At 43.9% G+C, this 22,163-nt stretch overlaps 1 long non-coding RNA gene across 3 annotated transcripts; it reads left to right on the plus strand.

Moving 5' to 3' along the window:
• Positions 1-254: 254 nt before the first annotated feature.
• On the plus strand, positions 255-20,402 carry LOC121831072 (uncharacterized). 3 transcript variants are annotated; one of them, XR_013052670.1, is made up of 5 exons: positions 255-1,173; positions 7,527-7,654; positions 8,401-8,536; positions 8,795-8,852; positions 20,039-20,402. It is a non-coding gene; the product is annotated as an uncharacterized LOC121831072 (long non-coding RNA). The 3 variants fall into 3 exon arrangements; XR_013052669.1 differs by having other exon boundaries at positions 8,401-8,528; positions 8,795-9,082; XR_013052668.1 differs by having other exon boundaries at positions 8,401-8,528.
• The last annotated feature ends 1,761 nt before the right edge of the window (positions 20,403-22,163 follow it).

Genomic DNA, 22,163 nt, shown 5'->3' on the forward strand with positions numbered 1-22,163 from the left:
ACCAAAACGTCTGGATTATGTAGGGAAGAGCCTGTGAGGTAAGGGCAGCCCAGCCCCTGGCCTGGAGAGTTCAGGGTAGAGGTTGGGGTAGCTGCCAGCCACCCTGAAACAGGGAGGGACTGAAGGATGCTGGGAGAACCTGGGGGCCAGGTCCACTTTGATATTTTAAATAGGCACCTCTTGGGTTTGAAAGTTAACAGCCTGCTAATTTTAGCCTTTCTTCCTTTTGTTTTTCTTTTTGGGGACAATGCCTGACCTGTCCCAGGCTGGCCTTGAACTCTCTATGTAGCCCACCTTGAACTTCAGCTCCTCCTGCTGCCACCTGCTGAGTTTACAGGTAAACACCACACCTTACAAATAAGAATAGATTTTTTTTCTTTCTGCTTTTAGATTTTGTTTTACTTTTTTTAAAAAATGTGTCTATGCGTGGTGCCCAAGGAGGTCAGAAGAGGGCATGAGATGTCCCGAAGCTGGAATTACAGGCCATGGTGAACTGCCCAGCATGGCTGCAGGAAACTGAACTCGAGGCCTCTGGAAGACCAGCAGCCCTTCTTGGCTGCTGAGCCCTCTCTCCAGGCCTGGACTTTTCTTTTTTAAACTGAGAATTGAACCTAGGCTGTGCAAGTGCTACATCCCTGCCTCTGGCTGTATCTCTCAAGGAAGCCTAGTTACATATTAGCCAGAAACAGGAGGTAAGCAAGCCAAAGAAAAGAAAGGGGAGGATCCTGCTGCCGCCCCAGTAGAGACAGACTCCTTTTGGCTTGTGTATCTATGGGAAGCATGTAGAACTGGCCATCTTCTCTGTACACAGTGTCCGCAGCACTGAGTCAAGACAACCTCTTTCTGATTTCTTTGTGCACAGGGCCCACCTGCCCGGCTTAACACACAAGAAATTAATAAACATCTCAAACTTGAAGGCTTCTTACTACTCCCTGGGTTCCTGTAATTCGGTTTTACCCTTCTCTGCTGTGACATTCCTTGGCTGGGCTTCAAAGTCAGGTTCACTCTGTCTAACCTGAAAGCCGGTGGCACCAGGAGGAAGTAAGCGTCTTCATTTTCTTGTTTCCCTGCTTTGCCAAATCAGGGACCGCCAGACCGTATGCGCTGAGATGCTCCAGAAAAGCGGACTCTGACCTTTTGAGGGATTCTGACAGAAACAGCCTCCAGGGGAAGGTACATGCTCGTTATTATTGTGGTGAGCGTATTGGGAAAAAAAGCCAAAACCAAATACGATGTCTGATACCTAAAAAGGTTCTTGGAAAAATGTGGGCTGCCAGCAGAAGACTCAGCCAACCAGAGTTTTTCTGATGACATCATACTCCACAAACGGGTTTTATTGGTAGGAAAGCCCTTAGGTATTGTGGAGTTTCCACTGTAGCACAAGGAAAATTGTCTGTGGCTTCGCTTAAGGTTCTACTGAGTTCTATTGTGCCAGTATTTCCAACCAAGCTGAGCTGTTTGGGGGCACTTGTTAAAAGCTGACGAATTATGGGACTTTCTTTTCTCCGGCTCTCCAAAGCGGCCGATTCCAAGTCTACAGTTTTGTTGTCCTGGAGCTGAGCGTTTCTTGCGCAGAGGCCCTAGGACCCTTGCATCAGTTCACCACAGAGGTAGGAAGTGAGGCCACCGCGGGTCAGGCAGTAGAAAGGAATCTTTGGTGGGGAAGGAAGCGAAGCCGGCTACACGCCTGCCTTTCCATCCGATGAATTCAGTTTGCCGGCACGTTCTAAGTCCGCTATGCCCTGAGATGCTGCGCTAAAAATAGCTCCGAGCTTACTTCCCTCCTTTCCAGTCTGTAGTCCCCCAGACAGAGGCCCTGCTGTCTGCCAGTCTGAGCTGGAATTGGCACACGGTGTCAGGGCTCTGCTGCATCCCTGCTGGTGGAGGCTGAAGCCTTTGCCCATCAATCGCGATCGGCTGTCTCCACTCCTGTGCCCTTTGGTTACCTGTGTCCAGGAGGCCGACCACACCCATCCTTAACTACCGATGTAAAGGATGTCATGGGCTGACTCACTCTCTCAGTGTTATTTCAGACAGCAGGCTGTTCCTGCCCCCAGCACCTCTCCACAGCACAGCTTTTCCTTCTCTGGAATCCGCCCCACCCTCCCGTGGATCCCGGAAACCTCAGCTCCAAAACTCTCATCCCTACAGTCAATTCCGTTCTCTCAGCGGCTATCTTTGCCACCCTCTACCCAGCTACGGACTCTCTCAAGCTGTGTTCATGATTCTTGGACAGGTTCACGTATTTCCGAGTTTCTGAATGTATGTATTCCCCGCCCCCTCATCTAGACATACTAGAAATATCACTCCTTGAACCTGAAGTCAACCACCCTGGGAATCAAAGTGGGTTAATATATTTATGGTGTAGAAATTTTGTGGGATTAGTCACAGAAAGGAATTTGGGAGAGATTGGTTAAACCTAAAGCCTAGAATGTAAATGTTTAAATGTTTTACATATACACGTATATAAGTATATACAGTCTCCTGCCCCCATTTTTCTTAGTACCTAATTCCTAGGAAGATGGGAACATATACCGTTTTCTGATCAGAAGTCTGCAGGTGAGGTAGGTTTGTTTGTTTTTCAGACAAGCTCTCCTGGTGTTGCCCAGACTGGCCCTAAATCCCAGGCTCAGGTAATACTCCTAGTTTAATCTCCAGAGTAGCTGAGACTACCAAATGTACCTGGCTCCAAATAGGCAGTTTGGGCATAAATTACAGTGTGTCTTAGGGTTACTATTGCTGTGATGAAACACCATGACCAAAGCAACTTGGGGAGGAAAGGGTTTATTTGGCTTACACTTCCCTATCGCTGTCCACCATCGAAGGAAATCAGGACCGGAATTCCAGTAGTGCAGGAACCTGGAGGCAGGAGCTGATGCAGAGACCGCAGAGGGATGCTGCTTACTGGCTTGTTCATGGCTTCCTCAATCTGCTTTCTTATTGAACCCAGGACCACCAGCCCAGGGGTGGCACCACCCCCATTGGGCTGGGCCCTCCCCCATCAATCACTAATTAAGAAAATGCCCTACAGCAGGATCCTAAGGAAGCATTTTCTTAGTTGAGGTTCCCTCCTTTCAGATAACTTTAGCTTGTGGCAAGTTGACATAAAACCAACCGAGACACAGTGTAATAAGACAAAACCATTTAACTATCCAGCACTGGCTTCCTAAGGGCCTCAGAGCAGGAAGGGAGCTGGAGTGTGAACTATTCTCAATGGCACACTCGGGTTCAAGGCACAAGAATTTTCAAGGGACATACTGAGATGCTCTCACTTGCTACAACAAAAAGCCTTTCTTGACTTACTTCAGGGCCTGGTCTTCCTTTCAGGGGACATTCCCCCACTTCATTCCAATAGAGGTGTTAACAATTAAGGTACATCATAAGGAGGGAACTAATAAGAACACAAGGGCTCAGCTTGACTTGTTTTTCTGAAAACAGCCTCCCAAAGGTAGGAGGTCCCAAAAAGCTTTAGATGGAGGAACAGAAAGGAATGGGAGGACTGTGGTGTAAATTCAGTGGTAAAGCATGTGGTTAGCATGCACAAGACCCAACACTACAAATTAGTGGAAGAAAAAAGAGAGCAGAGGGAGGGAGGGAGGGAGGGGAGGGAGGAGAGAGAGAGAGAGAGAGAGAGAGAGAGAGAGAGAGAGAGAGAGGAGGGAGGGAGGGAGGGAGGGAGGGAGGGAGGGAGGGAGGAAGGAAGGAAGGAAGGAAGGAAGGTAGGAAGGAAGGTAGGAAGGAGGAGAGCAAAGGGGTAGGCAAGACCTGCCTCAGGGCCCCATCCCTTCGGGCCCTTGCTAGCACCATCTTTTAATGCACCGCCAGAGGCTAAAACACTGTCTGAAGGACTCGGGTTTTTAAAGTATGGGTTGTATCCCCATATAAAGCCATGCAACCAGATACGGGGGCTGTGAAAAAATCGCCAATGGCAAAATGTTTCTGAACATGCAACAATAAAGACTTATTTAAAGTCAAGCAAAATAAAATAAAGTCAGGCATGTAACGAATCTGAGTTGTTTCTGGCAGGGTTCACCCATGCGGCAGAGAGCAGGCTCACTGAAGCCTTGCTGTGCACGTACAACATGCGTGCTTCTGTACTGTGTACACTGTCACAGCGTGAACCAGTGAACACTGCTGAAACACCTTGGCTCAGATTACAGGCAACTGCAACAGTTTGGAAGTGTTTTTACTGCACATACATGGTTTTCTACTCTTACAGAAATGTCATTCCTTCTCCTGGCCAGCTTTTGTTATGTCTCAGTCTTCAGACTGTGGTATCTTGTGCAGAGAGGTCCCCTCACTTAAAGAGCTAAAAAGGGGAGTGAGACACCTTCAATGCTGCCTCATCTTTGTTCAGTCTCCTCACCCTTTCTCACAGCAAAATCTGTTGTTGGCTGACTATTGGTATTTGTTTGGTTTTGTTGGTGGGAGTTCTGCTCAAGGCCGTATGGATGAGCTCTATCTCCCTCCCACTGTTGACTATTCTAAGTCTGTAGCAAGCACTCAATCATATATTGTTACATATGTACACTCCATAAAAATTAATCCAAAAGCCTAGTCTGGTGGCACATACCTTTAATCCCAGTACTCAGGAGGCAGAGACAGGCAGATCTCTGAGTTTGAGGTCATCATGGTCTATAAAGTGAGTTCCAGGACATCCAGGGCTGCACAGAGACACCCTGTCTCCAAAACCAAAAACAATCAAACAAATAAAGAACCCTAAATTTAATTAGGTGCCTGTTATGCTGAACTTTGTGATTTGGGGTTGAGAAAACATAATCACCACAAGTATGTGTGGTATAGACAGTCCTCACTAAATTTCCCATGTGCTCCCTTCTAAATCAGGCAAGGAATACAAGCTAGTTCTGCCCAGTAAACTATGAAGAGAATAATCTCCATCTTTCTTCCATGGCAGAACTGATTTTTTGTTTGTTCTGAGATAGGGTCCATTTCAGAGGTTCTCCACCTGTGGGTCACAACTCCCTTGGGGGTCAAACAACCCTTTCACAGGAGTCCCATATCAGATATCCTACAAATCAGACATTTACATTATGGTTCATAACAATAACAAAGTTACAGTTATGAAGTAGCAACAAAAGTAATTTTATGGTTGGGGGTCATCACAACACAAGGGACTGTATTAAATAAAGGGTTGAAGCATTAAGAATGTTGAGAACCACTGCTTTATATTGTAGCCCTGGCTGTCCTAGAACTTACTATGTAGACCAGGCTGGCTTCAAACTCACAGAGATCTGCCTTCCTCTACCTCCTGATTGCTGGGGTTAAAGATGTGCACCATGTCACCGGGCTGGTAGTCTTGACAACTCTCAAGATGGAATCATGAGCTACTATATGAAAGGACATTCTGGTTTAGTGGAATGTTAATAGGACAGCTGGAGTTAAGGTAGGCCCTTTAAGTGAATAAGAAAATACTTTTCATATTTGTCTTAGGGTTTTTCTTCTTCTTTTCCTTCTCTTCCTCCTCCTCCTCCTCCTCCTCCTCCTCCTCCTCCTCCTTCTTGACAGGGTTTCTCTGTGTAGTTTTGGTGCCTGTCCTGGATCTTGCTCTGTAGACCAGGCTGGCCTCGAATTCACAGAGGTCTGGCTGGCTCTGCCTCCCTAGTGCTGGGATTAAAGGAGTGCACTACCACTGCCTGGTTAGTTAGGGTTTCTATTGCTGTGATAAATCACCATGACCAAAAGCAACCTGGGGAGGAAGAGTTTATTTTAGCTTAGACTTCCACAACATGGTCCATTCCTGAGGGAAGACATGGCAGGAACTCAAACAGGACAGCAAACTGGAGGCAAGAGCTGATGTGGAGGCCAAGGAGGAGTGCTACCTCCTTGCTTGCTCCCCCTGGCTTGCTCAGCTTGCTTTCTTATAGCATTCAGGACCACAGTCTCAGTGGTGCCCCCACCCACAGTGAGCTGGGTCCTCCCATACAATCATCAACCAAGAAAACTCACTACAGTTCCATCTGGTGAGGGCATTTCCTCAGCTGAGGCTCTCTTCCCAAATGATTCTGGCTTGTGTCAAGTTGTCATAAATTTAGCCAGTACAATATTTTCCCCTGTGGTATTAAGGCTTGTTATATCTGCATAATTCGACACTGTTCTCTCTGACCAATACCACATAGAAACATTAATCAAGTATGGAGTTTATTCCTATTTCTACCACTGCCCAAGAATTGCTTTCTAAAAAACACAGACTTGGGATAGGGGAGTAACTCAGTCAGTAAAGCGTGCTGTGCAAGCATGAAGACCTGAGTTCAATACCCCACAATCCACGTGAAAAGCAATGCATGGTGTCATGGATTTGTATTTCTGGGTAGGTAGAGACATGGATCCCTGGGTTTACTGGCCAGCTAGCCAAGCCTACTTGGTTAGCTCCCAGCCACTTAGAGACGGTGAGTTCAAGGCCAACCTGGTCTACAGAGCGAGTTCCATGACAGCCAAGGTTACACAGAGACTCTGTCTTGAAACCTCTCCCCTGCCAAAAAAAAAAAAAAAACAAAAAAAAAAAACAAAAAACAAACAAACAAAAAAAAAACAAGGTGAATGTCCCCTGGGAAAAAATACCTAAGGTTGTTCTCTGGTCTTTGCACACACAAGCACTTGCATACACATGTGTATACATATACATTCATGCACATGCACACACACATAATCCTCAAAATTTATACAAATTATATACATTTGTTATAGAAAATCATGAATGCCTGTTGCGTGCAACTCTGCCTTATTTGCATGTGAACTTAGGGGGTGCCTAGCGTCTATAGTGTGTGTGGCTACGGGTGGCTAGGGGAGGAAACCTCCACCTATGTGGTCACAGGAAATCTCCCATCCCTTCTGGATATGGCCTCTTGGTGGTGGGGGGTGGGGGTGGGGTGGGGAGTAGAAGCACCCACACCCCTGCAAAGAACCTCTCATCTATGCTCTGTAAAGAAGCTCAATCAACTCATTGGTTCCTCCAGAGTACACTTTGGCAGTATTGTGCCTTGGTTTGCCCCTGGGACCTTAGGAGAAGGGGTAGATGTTGCTTACATCTCCCCCTGGAAAGTAATTTGAACAATAAATCCACATATAAATACATTTATATTTACGTATTGTTTTGGAAGCTACTTGACAAGATATCCTGTTTATTTTCCCAAAAGCAGTAGAAATTATTTTTGAACACAATTCTCCATCGTTGCATAACATTGCATTATAATTGTCCCATAATTTATCTGCTGCCGGACAATCTCCCATCTCTTTCCACCTAAATTCCTTCCATAACATTTCGGCTCCTTTTGTACATATTTTATCACTTACTTCCTCTCCCACTCATAGAATGACTCTTAGCCATGTACATTCACAGAATGCAAATGAGACAGTCCAAAAATAATAGAAGCAGATATGAAATTCACAATGTGGGATATTTTGGGGTGAGGAAGGAAGAAGCAAAGTTTATGCAACGTATCCACTGTTATAATTATTATTGTCATCATTACCCTTATTTGTCACCATGTTTTGGTTTTTATTCTCAGAGTTGTAGACCCGATGGGAGGAACGAAGTGAGACGGCAGGATGGAAAGAACCAAAAAGCTATTCTGGTTCAGATAGGTGTGTTGCCAAGAAACAAAGCAACATCGAGCTCAAATGAATAATGGTTTAAGTAAGAAAGAAACTCATTTTACTTTTGCATCCAAGTCTGATGTAGGCACCTATGCTATCCATGGCATTATAGTTTGAATCTGAAATGTCCCCTGAATCCTTGTGTTTGAATGCTTGCTCTCTACCTGGGACCTAGCTGGTAGAAGTAGGTCACTAGGAGTGGACCTTTGAAGGATAGAGCCTAACCCCTGGTCTGGCCTTGCCTCTTCCTCTTGGCCTGCCATGGTGTAAGGAGCTGCCATGAGCTCCACCAAGCCTTCCTAACCATAATAGTCTGAATCCTCTGGAACTCTGGGTACTTAAGTTGTTTCTCAAGGAGGCAATGACTCAAGGGTAACTAAGACATATCAGAGATCCACTCTTCTACTTAACTCCCTGAGAAATTTTCCATTCTTGGGGTCATCTGCTGTGGGATGTCTTTCTGCATGCTGTGAATATGTATTGCTTTGATTGGTTGATAAATAAAGCTGCATTGGCCTATGGCAGGGCAGGATGGAGCCAGGCTGGAAAATCCGAGAGATAGTGGGAGAAGAAAGGAGAGTGGGGCAGATGTGTTAGCGTGCTAGCTGCCACCAGGAGAAGCAAGATGTAAAAGTACCAGTAAGCCACAAGCCACATGGCAAAATATAGATTTATAGAAATGGGTAAGTGTAAGGTGCAATAGCTAGTTAGCGAGAAGCCTGACCCATTAGGCCATAAGTTTTATAAGTAATATAAGCCTCTGTGTGTTTACTTGGGACTAAGCAGCTTCAGAATGCAAGTGGGAGAGATTTGTCCTGACCACAGGCCAGGCAGGCAGGACAAAGGAAAACTTCCAGCTACAGTCGTCTTGCAAGATCTGGAAGGCTACTTCAATATCAACATCCAATCAAGAGGTGAGGCTGTAAGTAAAACGTTACCCCTTCCCAATTCATTTTTGGGGCTAGTTGAACACCCCACATCTACTTATCACCTGGCCTTGTATTGAAGCAAGCAAGAAAAATGTTTATCCTGAGTGCCCCTGTGCCCCTATCCCCCTGTGCCCAGACAAAAACCTGGGATGCAGTTGCCATAGAAGAAAGCAAGGCTGGATATCAATGGGCACTAACTATCTGCCCTAAGAACCACCAGGTTTTTAACTGAAATGTTTTATCATTTTCAGAAGTAAATACTCCAGTCGCGTTCCTGATGGCAGAGACTCAGCAGTAGAAACAGCAGCGGTGAGGCATCATCAAACTCTGGCAAGGGAGAGACAGGCTAAGCAAATATATGTTCAGTGTCTTAATTCCTGTTGTGTTTCTGAAATCAGCCAACTCCTGTGGAATGGACATGTGCTAGAGGAAAAGAGAACTGATAACTCCCAGAGCATCTTAATGAGCACTTGGCTTCATCAGAAGGCTGCTACCTGATACGTGGGAAGCTGAGCTTGGCAGATTCCCAGTGTATCGAGGTACAATCCCTAAGTGAGAAGAATAGCTGCATGTGTAGGTGAAGCCAGTCTCCTTCATGCTCCTGAGGCTTTGCTCTGGTTGCTCCACCCATTTAGAATCCATGGTCCCTACTCTTTGTGAAGAAATGCTGCTTCTCTCTCGTCCCTTAAGGTGATGCTTAAATCATTGCTTCTCAGGATATCTGTTTCTGTTCCTTTAGTTCCGTGATCCGTTTGTTTACTCATCAAATATTGGTAGAGTCTACCGTGTACCAGACACCACAGTGGGCATCGCAGAGGAAGAAATTGGGTAGATAAGGATAAACTAGACATGTCTGTACACTTAAACAGAACTGGGTGGTGGAGCATTCTCCTAGTGTGCTGGGCTGCCTGACTAAACAAAGGGCAGAGAGCGTCCAGAGGGCAAATGGCTGATGTTTCAATTAGCAAGTGTGTATAGAGTTCGTACTGTGTGCCAGGCACTGTTTTGTTCTGTATACACTGAGTCGAAATGGCTCTTCTAAGTTTTATGACAATCATCTGAACACATCCTTACCATCACCCTGTGTTACAGAAGAAGAGACTGAGGCTGTAGGAAGTCACGTGACCAAGGTCACAGAGCTAGTAAGTAGTGACGATAAAGTGGAATCCGGGAAGACTGGCTCTGACTAGTGTGCACACTGTATAACTGTCTATGCCACTGTGTACTCCCAGTGTTTAATAGGGTTCCTGGAATGTAGCTGGTATTCTATAGATGTATGTTCAGAGGCAGCGAGCTAGCTGCTATGCAGGGTCAGCTCTTCTCTCTAAGCCACACTCTAAAAAGATGAAAAGAGGTTGGCCTGACAGATTTCTAAAAGTCTTTAAAACTCTGAACTATAGAGTCTAAACTTTCCATCTATTCACACAGTAATATTCTAGCTTAGGTCTGGGGCAGATCTGGAAGGACTACCTGGTAGGAGTCTAGACTTCAGACAGACTCTATCTGCAGTAGATGAATGAGAATTGTTTTGGTTTATCAAGTCCTCAGCGCTGTCTCACCTTTGTGAACCCTGGGAGTAGCTGGTTCAGATGCTGCCAATCGTACACTGTAGCAGGATTGATAGGCCATCAGAAGGTGGGACGGTAAAGGGCCTCCCTCTTGGATAGAAATGGTTTTGTAGCAAAGAATGTTTGGATCACTCTTCCCTTTCACTTGAAGAGGCCTCAGATCAGTCTTAACTGTTCCTGCCCTTACAATAGAAAGATAGTACGATATCTTCCAGACCTCCATTCTTTGTAAATTGGGCTGCAAACAATACCCCATTCCGGATAGCTTGCTCTAAATGACTCTTTCAGATTATACTAGGACATGACGCTGTTGCTCAAGACCTGACAGTACAAAGCGCCAGACCTTTGGTCAGAGGCCAGCACAGTCCCCACGATCTGACTGAATGCCAGTTCAGGTTATTATTCTTTGGCTGGGCTTCCCTTCCCTGCCGCGTCAGCTGGCTCCATTGGTGTTCTCCCAGTGCCCGCTGCTTAGTAATCTGTGAATTGGCAGGACTGGTTTCTCTGGCAAGTGATGGTCAGAAAAGGGCCTGCATTGAGTTTGGCTAGCACTGACCACAAAGGTAATCAGCTTCCTAAACTGTAATCAGCACATGGATAATTTTCTGTGCAGAGCTGAAGTCAACGGGAGAGGAGCATGTACCCCTGCATTTGAGGATTAAATGTACCATGGAAAATTTTAACTGTTTTTTTTTTAACTCCGAAAGTCCACGACAGAATGATTTTGATTTTTCTTTCATTTTGCCATGACAGCAAATGAACACAAAGACTGTGAGAGAATGAACTTCATGGGGGGAAGGAGTCATTGTACCAGCTACAGAGTATTGTTAAACATCCAACATATGCTAGTTGGATATTTAGTTATGATCTATAATGATCTGAATGAGAACTGCCCCCCAGAGACACAGGCATTTGAACACCCCATCCCCAGCTGGTGGCACTGTATGGGTAGGCCTAGGTGGTGCAATCTTGCTGAAGGAAGTATATCAATGGGGAAGGATTTGAGAGCTTAGAGCCTCCCTTGCTTCTAGTTCGCGTTCACTGCTTCATGTTTATGGTCCAGGATGTGAGCTTTCAGCATCCTCCAGCCACCATGCCTGCTCCTTGCTGCCAGGCCTCCATCATGATGGATTCTCCATCCTTCTGGAACCATAAGCCAAGATAAACTCTTCTTCTATAAGTCACCTTGGCCAAAGTGTTTTTATCACTGCAACTGAAGAGCATTCCAAATCTTGTTTAACTTTCTTGGAATCCCAGTGAGATTTTTATTATGGTAACTGTAGTTGTACTTTCTCATTAGGACCCCTGGCCCACAAATAACAACACAGAGACTTACTATTAACTATAAAAATAAAGCTTGATTTCAGCTTAGGCTTGTTCTCAACTAGCTCTTATAACTTATTAAATTAATCCATTTATATGAATCTATGTTTGGCCATGTGGCATTACTTCATCTCCATACTGCCCATCCTGCTTCCTCTGTGTGTGGCTGGCAAATTCCTGTGCACCTAGATTTTTTTCTCCCCTGCCTTTCTTTTCTCAGAAATCCCACCTACCTTCTCCTGCCTAGCTATTGGACATTCAGCTTTTTATTACACCAATTATATCAATGTATCTTCACACAATGTATAAATATTCTACAACATCTCCCCCCTTGTTGTCTAAATAAAAAGGGAAGGTTTTAACTCTAACACAGTAAAACTATATACAATAAGAACAATTACTGGGTAAGAACTACATTCACAATTTGTATTTGGCAAATACAAATTTGTATTTGCATTTGGCAAATTCAGAGAAAATACTCTATTATCTATCCTATTTTGGTGAGTCCAAAGTTTTGTACCTAATTCACTTTTTATCCTAACTAAAGAAAACTGTAACTATAACTATGGCTTTAACCTCATCAGAGAACCAAGAAGGACATATTACGTGAGTAAACAGGAAATACAGAGTAAGAAACTTTTAAAACTATAGAAATAACAGAAACAGGTGGCTGCTTGGACAGTCACCCAAGGTTCTGCTGCAACGTTGGAGCCTCCATCACCCACCTACATATCTGTAGGCTACATACATAGCCTAGAATATCTGACAGATTTTTCTGTGAAGCAGGAATTTTGAAGGGCTGTCCTACCTTGTCTTGGCAAACTTTTGCAGTCGTCTTGTTTTATGTCCTGCTTGTCCAATTGGATAGCATACTGTCAGCAGTTGAGGCAAAGGCAATTTCTTGCATAAATAGCTAGTTTTGCCACATTGAAAGCAAACTCCATATTTTGATTCTCATCATCCCTTTTTGAAGTAAATTGGTACTGCCAGGAGCAGATGTGCCTTACTGTCATGAAAAGCCTAATGTTATTAAAACATCTTATATGTCATATTCTATAGGTCTCTGTGAAGTGTTTGAAGGCCATCTGACTATCTAAAATAGATCTGTTTGACCTTGAAAACATACCTACATGAGTACAAATTTGATTGATATAGATGACTAACTACTATCCTACATTTCTTAATTATCCTAAACAGTTTGTTAATAATACTCTTTAAGAACTAGAACTTTACATTTAAAATGAGCTGCATAGGTATGAGTAGAAACATATATGCAGTATGTTAAAACAAAAATAGCCTTAAATTTATATCAATATACAAAAATCCATATCAATGTAAAACATTTATGTAAGTAAACTGCAAAAACTCTGGGTTTGGTGTCCCAGGTTTCAGCACCAAAATGTTAGTAAATTGATGGCTGAAACTGCAAGGAGACAGTTCAGCCCTAGCGGGTGAGGTATCCTGGACACCTCCAGCTACTTAGAACAAGAGCTCTGCCCTGAAGGTGTCCCGGACACCTGAAGCTGTTTAGCACAGCTCTGATGGCTGGGACTGCAAAGAAACAGCCCAACCTTGGAAAGGAATTTTTTCTGACTTCTTGGGAGAGTCAGGCCTGGAACTGCTTCAGCAAGGAAGGGTATCCTGACTCTTCGGGAAAGTCAGGCTATACCTGGTGTGATGGGGGATGGTCTCCCCACAGGACACAGCAATCCTGCTCCTCTCCTGGAGAGCCACAATCTCCAGCTCAGTGTTATCAGCTCTCTCTTGCCCAGTCCACTATGGGACATCTTAGCAAGGTTCTTCTTTCAGCTCCCCCTTGCTCAGTCCACTATGGGACGTCTTAGCAAGGTTCTTCTGTGCACCAGGGGATTAAGGTCTTCACCCAAAACTCTTTTAAGAAAGAGGTTTATTTGGGAAGGAGGAGTCCAGGAGAGTACCTGCCTCTACCAGGGTGGAGAGAACAGCTCTCAACTGACTGGGCAGGGTGGTTTATATAGGATGTCTAGGGGGCAGAGTCAACTGTGATTGGTTAGTTTTTTTCTGCCCAGGGATTGGCCAGTTTTGTGGGCAAGGGACAGAGATGGCCCTGATTTCAGGGCCAAACTGTGTTTCTTTCACTGGCCTTTCTTGACTTTTTGACACTACCCCTAAGGCCAGGGCACATTTCTTTCACTGACTCTGATTCTAGGGGCCAAGAGTGTTATTTTGGTACTAGTTTTAGAGTCAGGGCATATTTCCTGGGTTCTGGGTTTGGGGATAAAGTGTTCACTTCTCTGGCTCAGGTCCCAAACACAGACTGTGTTTCTTTCCCTGGTCCTGGGCCCCAGGGCCAGGATTCTGCTGTCCTGCTCTGTGATTGGTTGATTTTACAAGTCAGTTGGACAGGGATAGAGATGGCTTTGATCTGAGCTAAACTGTGTTTCTCTCACGGACCTTATCTGAGCCATCCTTCCCTAATTCTGGGCTTCAGGGTCAGGGTGGGTTTCTTTAGCCAGCCTCTTTTCCTTACAATTTAAGGTTAATAGTTGTTTTTAGTTTAAAAGTAGATTCAACAATCTACCCTTTTATCCTATCATTTATATATCTCCCTTTTCTTTTCAGAAAGAGATCTTTGAATCCAACCTCCTTTGTTTAGTTTTTTTCCCTTTTTTTTTGACCATGACCAGTAACAACTTGCAACTAACCCCCTCTAAACAATAACAAACATCCATAACCCTTCAAATGACCAGAAACCATCCACCCCATCTCCTGAGAATGTAGGCATCATTCTCTCTAGATTGCTTCCTGTTGTCTGGGGGCAATAGAATCTTTTAGGGGACCCTGAGAAAATTGGGATAATGGTGAAGTCCTGGGAGAGCTAGCTGTATCATATTTCATTGAGTCTCTGTGTGATGGGAAAGTGGACTGTTTATATGAAGTCCTGGCTGGAGTAGTCTGTGAGGCTGGACCATCTCAACTTTAAAGGATGTAGAATTTTGAGGAAACTGCAACAGAGGCATTCTGAGAGGCTACATGACCTGGACTACTTGTCTTCATTGGTGTTTGGTCCTTTTTTCCTTCTGAAAACACACAAACTTTTAAAGGTAACATACATATCTGCATTAACACAAGTATAGAATATGTGGTATGCACAAGTCAGCTAAAGATGATTTTCTGTTCTATATTTGAGCAGGTAAAAGGCCTCTGTCAACTTTATAAGTCCTTTTGGACGATATAACCAAACCTCTATCCATGCCATGTGAAAGGATGGCATGTAATAATAAATCATGAGGACTCTGTGGCCAACAAGATTTATTATGTCTTATCCAGTCTCAGAGCTGTTCCCATATTGAGGGATCAGCATACATGTCACTTGTCTTGTAAGTTTTCTTGATTTTTTTCTTTAAGTTTGTAGCCAAGATTTTCAGGAGGCCTCCCCTAATCAAATCTGATCTTTATTAATTTTGAAGAAATCCATAGTTTTTTTGTTTCCTGTGGAAACAAAGGCATAACCTCTCCCCAACACAACATATTTCCTGACTTCCGTTTAAAGTTAAGACATCCTTAAAATATATATGATGGTTAAATTCAGTAGTTTTCCCCACAATCCACTATCTCTCAGCTGCTGCCAATTTTTTTTTTTGTTCATTGGCATTTAAAAAATTTGAAGCCAACAGAGTACCATACAGTGATGCCCCATGCATGTGTTTCCCATCTTTATGTGGCCTATCCTTTTTACTTTATTTTTTTCTTTAAAGACTTTACTGTTTTAAAACTATTTAATTTTTTTTCTATGACTGTCTATACCCATTTTCTTTTTTTCCTTCAGCACCTAAGCATAACCAAACATATTATATCTATTTAGAGGGTTTCTTGGTCTGGACCTGACTTTTTTTTGCGTGTCTGTAGCCTTCTCTTGTAGCAGGAATCTTAGAAGTTCTTATTAATAAAATCAAACCTGAGGCCAGTTATTGGGGTGAATGCTGGAAGATCAGAGAAGCAGAACAAGCCACAGCTACCTCACCTTGCCAGCTCTTCAGCTGATCCTGTTTCCTCAGACTGGAAGCCTCTGAATCCCCATTCAGAATGGCACTCAGCTGAACTGTGCTGCTCAAAGCCTAAAAGCTTAACCAGCCAAATGCTTCTAGTTTCTGGTCCTCATGCCTTATATACCTTTCTGCTTTCTACCATCACTCCCTGGGATTAAAGGCTCACTTTCTGGGATTAAAGGCGTGAATCACCATACTTGGCTGTATCCTTGAACACATGGATTTCTGCCTCTGGAATGCTAGGATTAAAGGCGTGTGCTACCACTGCCTTTCCTCTATGTTTAATATTGTGGCTGTTCTGTCTCTGACCCCAGATAAGTTTATTAGGGTGCACAATATTTTGGGGAACACAATACCACCACATCCTCTGACTGTGTGAGCCAAACCTTAAATGGCTTGGCTACCACTGCATGGCTCTGCCCCTCTTGGTTCCCTAAGAGCCTAGCCTCATACAGGCGGTACCAGCCCTGAGAAGTTGCGAGCCTGAGATGCGGCAGGCATTTTTTACCTAGCACACTGGCTGCTCTGCTGCACAGAAGGGCCTTTTAAAGGAGCCCTGTGTCTCTGTACTCTATCAACAGCAAACAGCAAGTCTACCTGGAGACCTCGGCCACCAGAAAGCCACGTCTGAGTCTATGTTCAGAAATTCTTTTTTTTTTCCTCTCTTTTTTTCTTTTCAGGGCCTACCTATATGGATTTACATGGCGGATGTTGAGCACCAAATGTAGCAGTACTTTCTTGTCAAGACTGCCAGCACACAAAAAATGACACAGAGACTTACTATTAATTATAAAAGCTTGGCCTTAACTAAGTGTAGTTGGAATTTCTTTTCTGCCTCCAGCTCCAAATAATGACACAGCAACTTCTTATTAACTATGAAAGCTCAGCCTTAGCCTTAGTTTAGGTTTGCCCCACTAACTCTTATAACTTAAATTAACCCTGTGGGAGCCCAGCTGGGAGAACAGCTCCAACATTTTACCCCAGGGGACTCTTGAGGAGTGAGGGATAAGAGATTTAGATAGAAAGATAGAGAGGAGAGAAACAGATAGAAACACAGGATAGCCTCGGGAGGGCCTGGATCCTTCCTTATCTATCAGCCCCTTCTGTCTCTTCTAAAGGGCTATTTACAGGAATGCCAAGGGGTGGAGCAAAAGACCTCCCCCTAGCTCAGCCAAGTGTAGACCCTTCCCATCACCTAGAAACCATGCACATGGTCAAGCAATCCTCTAATGTAGCTCTTCTGATTAAAGCAAGCTCAGATTTCAGTAGGAAACCTTTGTGGGCCTCAACATAACCCATATTTTTACTAATCTATGTCATATCACGTGACTTTTACCTCTCTCCCATTTTGTGTGTCTGATTCATTCTGTGTTTCTAAGGTGTCTCCTCCTTGCCTTGATTATCTCATCTTCCTCTCTCTGCCCAGAAGTCCTGCCTATCTCTCCTGCCTACCAATTGGCTGTATAGCTTTTTATTACACCAATCACAGCAACACATCTTCACACAGTGTACGAATATTCCATAACAGATAACCATATGTTCAAGTGCTGGTCATACACTTAAAGATGTAAGAGAACTAAGGGTGCATCTTTTCCCAGTGACTCCTTTTGGAGGGAGGGGAGTAAGGCTAGGGGCAATCTAAGCACAAAGAATGAATTTACAATACATTAATCATTAGAATAGGAAGACCTAGCCGGGCGGTGGTGGCGCACGCCTTTAATCCCAGCACTCGGGAGGCAGAGCCAGGTGGATCTCTGTGAGTTCGAGGCCAGCCTGGACTACCAAGTGAGTCCCAGGAAAGGCGCAAAGCTACACAGAGAAACCCTGTCTCGAAAAACCAAAAAAAAAAAAAAAAAAAAAAAGAATAGGAAGACCTCTTTCTTGCCTAATGAGTCAGTTTCTTCCTGTATCCCAAACCCACTTCATTCATTTCTTCACAGAAATTTTTTTTTTATTTTTTATGTTTTTTGAAGCATGGTTTTATGTGTTTCAGCCTGGCTCAAACTAAAATGTAGCTGAGGATGAGCTTGAACTTCTGATCCTTTGTTTGTATTACAGGTGTGCACACCATTCCTGGTTATGCTGTGCTGAGGAGGCCTTCATCCAGGGTGGGCTCTACCAACTGAGCTACAGTCTTAGCCCTCTTCACTGAACTTTTATAAATTTATTTTATGTCTATATGTTCTTATTTACATAAATTGTTCTCTGTCTTTCTCTATCTCTCTGTTTTTTTCTGTCTGTCTCTGTCTATCTGTCTGTCTGTCTGTCTCTCCCTGTAGACTTAATCTAAGGCCTTTTGAATACTAGGCACAGAAAGCACTTTGCCACTGAACCACCCATCCCTATCCTTTTTCTCCTCCTCCTCCCCCCCACCTCCTCTCCTCCTCCACTTTTTTGGAGATAGGGTCTTGCTGCCACACCTGGCTCTTTTCTTCTTAAGCTACAAACTATGTTTTTATATCATTCAGGTTATCGAATATATATTATTTACTACTTGACACAGCAGCTTATCACTTCATAGAATACTATTTTAACATATCACTTGTCCGTTTCCCTTGTTAAGAACACCAGGGTAATTCTACATATACGCATGTGTGGGTGTCTATGTACATATATGTGTGTGTGTGTGTGTGTTATTATTGTGTGTACAAATGCCTTCCATCTGCCCTCTCTATATATTTGGGACTGCTGAGTCAGAGTGCTGGCTGAGTTCTGACAGGTAGCTTGCCAAGTGGTTGTACTTGTTTACACTGTACCAGCAATACACTTCATATTCTTGATATTATTTATCAAACTCTTAGTTGATTTGATTTACTGCCTTTAAAATATATTTGTATAGTTGGACAGTCAATTAATTTACAAAGCAAAAGGTAGGAAGAAGTTAGATGAGAGGTACCCTCTAGAACACCTCTTCCCTTCCCTGTTCCGTGTGCCGTGGTCCCTTCAGATTGTCCATACCCTGCTGGAGGACATTGTTATCTGAACCTTCTCCTGGAACTACTTCCGTCCTTTGACATTAAGTTTGCATCACACCTCAATAGGATATTGTTCCCCTTGTCTCCTCTTAGCCTAAATGCTTCCCATTTTGTGATGTCTAAGTTAAGTTCTGTGCCCTCCATCAATCCCTGTTTGAATACACTAGCCTATGCCAGTCTCCTCTCATTCTTACTATCTGTCTCACATTTGGGGAACTTCTTTACACTTGATTAACTCTCATTTACATGCATGCTTCTCTAGAAAGAGAGATCAGGCAAATGGAAGCTGTGAGCTGGGTCAGCCGCGTACTTCCGGGAGGTGGGTACTTTGGATCACAGCCTTTGTTTGACTCCTGGTCTCTTAGCTTCTGTGGGGGGATTAGATCCGTGGACTAGGTAGGCTCACCTATGAACTGAAGCCAGTCTCCCACAGGGTTACAGAAGATGTTGCTAGAAGAAATGCACACAGAGTGTTACAACTGAGGAGTATCTCCCCGTCATGCACATTCTCTCTCTCTCTCTCTCAGAAGTTATGTGTCTTGGTTGATGGAGAGTTTCAGGAGCTAACCAGTAGGACCCAGATCCCAGGAGGATCTCTGGAACTCTCTGCTGAGCGTTGCCTGTTCCCTGTAGGGCTGTCATTAATTGATCTTGCAGCAACCACCTGCTCAGTTGCTGAACAACATCAAACCCAGTGTACCTCCCTCCATCTCTTTCCCGTCTAGTTCAGAGAAATACCCGTTCCCACCCCTGTTACATAGTATTATTTTCACATCTTGAATTTTCACATAAAAATTCTACGTTGTATCAGAAATCAAAATTCTGTTTTTTTTCTTCATTTTTTTTTGTGTGTGGGGTTTGGTGAGTTGTTGTTGTTGTTTTTGTTTGTTTGTTTGTTTGTCTTTAAACAAGGTTTCTCTGTGTATCAGCCTTGGCTGTCCTGGAACTCATAAAGATCTACCTGTTTCTGCCTTCTGAGTGCTGGAATTAAAGGTGTGCACCACCATGATGCCTGGCCTCAAAATTCATTTAAAAAATTAATTATTTTATGTGAATGGGTGTTCTGCCTCCGTGTATGTCTGTGTACCTCATGCCTGCCTGATGCCTTAGGAGACTAGAAGAAAGCATTGGATTCCCTGGTCTAGAGTTCCAGATGGTTGTGAGCCTTCATGTGGGTGCTGGGAACTGAACCTAGGTCCTCCGGAAAAGCAGCCAGTACTCTTAACGACTGAACCATCTCTCCAGCTTCAAAATTAATTTTTTAAAGCCAAGACTCATGTAACTCATGCTGGCCTTAAACTTGCTGTACAGCAAAGGATGGCTATGAATTCCCCAGTCTCTTTCCTCCGACCTCCAAAGTGCTGGGATTACAGGCGTGTGCCACCACACCTGATCTTTGTGTATAATCGGAGCACTGATATACTTTGGGATGGGAGAGCCTAGCTATAAAACTGTATTTCCCAACATGTTTGGAAGTTGGCGATTGATATGACAGTTATGGCCATTAAAACCAAAGACGTGGCTTCTGTGTAACACTTTCCGGAATGTTCTTTAAGGGCAGATGAATAATGCTTTTGTTCTTTCTGCTTCTTCCTTCCTAGAATGTGAGCACACTATGCAAGAGTGGGAGTGAAACAGATACTATTTTGATATCCTGAAGATGCAGAGATGGATGGCTGAATGGAAACATAAAACAGAGTCAGATGAGCACATGGAACGACCTTCGCCACCTGGACTATCTTCTTCTAGATACTTTGTAATGAATGAGGGGGAGGGGACCCTATAAATTAGTTCAAGCACTCTGTTTTTTTCCTTTCCTTTCTTTTTGTTTGTTTGTTTTGAGTCAGGGTTTCTCTGTACAGTCCTGGCTATCTGGGAACTCACTCTGTGGACCAGGTTGGCCTCGAACTCAGAGATCTGCCTGCCTCTGTCTTGGGAATGCTGTGATTAAAGGCGTGCGCCGCCGCCGCCGCCGCCGCCGCCGCCGCCGCCGCCGCCGCCGCCGCCGCCACCACCACCACCACCCGACAGTTTAAGCACTCTTCTTGCACGTTGTCTATTGCACATAGGCAAACTTAAATTTTGCTTGATGATTGCTTTACTGCACTTCTCTAGGAATCTTGCCCTGGTTCAGAAGCAAGCTGATAGGAAAATCAGCTGACGACAGTTTGGGAGAGCCAAACAGTTTACAAGGTCAGAGTTCTCTGGTCAACCACAGAGCCTGGGCCCCCTGCCTGTCTTCTACCTGGTGAATTTATGGTTTAGAGGTGTGTTGTAAACAGATCTTTCCTTGCCCGTTTAGATAGTCTCTCGAGATAAAGCCAGAAAGTGCCACACACACACACACTTTCCTCCTCTCCTGTGCAGCAAGGGATTGACCATGGGACCCGAGGGGCAGTGGAAAGACAAAGAAAAAGGGACACATGGAAACAAGTGCTGAGTCATCTTGGGCCCAGGATGCGGAAGACCATGTCAGAACTGAGCCAGGCAGCTCCTAGCCTTAACATACTTCTGAGTCTCGTCATCAGTCTGGATTCTAGTTGCCTTTGAACACGTCTTATTGTTTATGACACTTCTTTTAAAGTTAATTAATCCCTAAATATTTACATTTTTTTTACATGAAGACATTAGAAAAAAATCCTTTCTTCTGGCTTGTTTATAGACTATGAATGAAATTCTGTTCTTGGCCCAAGGGTGTCAGGAGAAGGCTGGTCTCCCACTTTAGCGTTTCTAAGTCTCTCTCTCTCTCTTTTTTTTCCAAACTCTTAGTTCTTACCCAAGGAGAATTCTGGGCAGCCTGCTTGGCCAGTCGTTCAAGCGTGCCCAGACGGGTCTGAGGCTGTGAGCGGGAGCGCTCAGACTTTTCACGGAGACACCCGACAGCGGCCTCAGGCCATCCTCCTTGAGTGTTGCGAATGTCAATACAATAGCCAAGTGTGGTGTGCTGCCATTTTCAGTATGTAAAATAGTTTTTATGCTCAGTGAAAAGTACTAGTGAGGAAAAAAAGTTCTTTGTTTAAAAAGAAAACAATTAACATTGGGCTGGGAGTATACCTCGTGGGACAATACTTGCCTAGCATGTGCAAGCCTCTGGAATGAATCTTCAGAATAGAAAAAAAAAGGGGGGGGGGCGAGGGATTAGTTTTATGTTTAAAAAATCCACAAAAATGCATGAAGTAGAACATGGATCTAAACTTCCATCAGCAATTAAAGTGCTTCTCAATAGTTTAGGAGCTTATTTAGGAACATTTAAGAGGAGATACCAAAGGAGATATTGACTTGCTGCAAATAAGCATTCTATTTAAACTTACACCTTAGTGCATTCCAGGTGAGATGCAGTCAGCTCTCTGGACCTGCAGGACTTGCATCCACATTCAGTCAACTGCAGGCTGAAAACATGTGGGAAGAAAGACATTATACTGAATGCCTACAAGTCATTTTCCTTATTCCTTAAGCAGAACAGAATAACAGCTATCTGCACAGCAATGATCTTATATTAGGTATTATAAGTAATCTAGAGATGGTTTAGTACATTTAGGGGGAGATGTATAGGTTATATGAACTTGAACGTCCATGGATTTGGGGATGAGCATGTCTAAAGCCGATCTCCCACACACTCTGAAAGATGACTGTATTTAGTTCTAGTGAATTTGAAATTCGTTTGTGTGGTAGATCAAGTGGGGACTGCAGGACAAATAAGATTAAATACCTGATATTACAACCCAA

Source organism: Peromyscus maniculatus, chromosome 7, assembly GCF_049852395.1.
Source record: "Peromyscus maniculatus bairdii isolate BWxNUB_F1_BW_parent chromosome 7, HU_Pman_BW_mat_3.1, whole genome shotgun sequence".
NCBI lineage: Eukaryota > Metazoa > Chordata > Mammalia > Rodentia > Cricetidae > Peromyscus > Peromyscus maniculatus.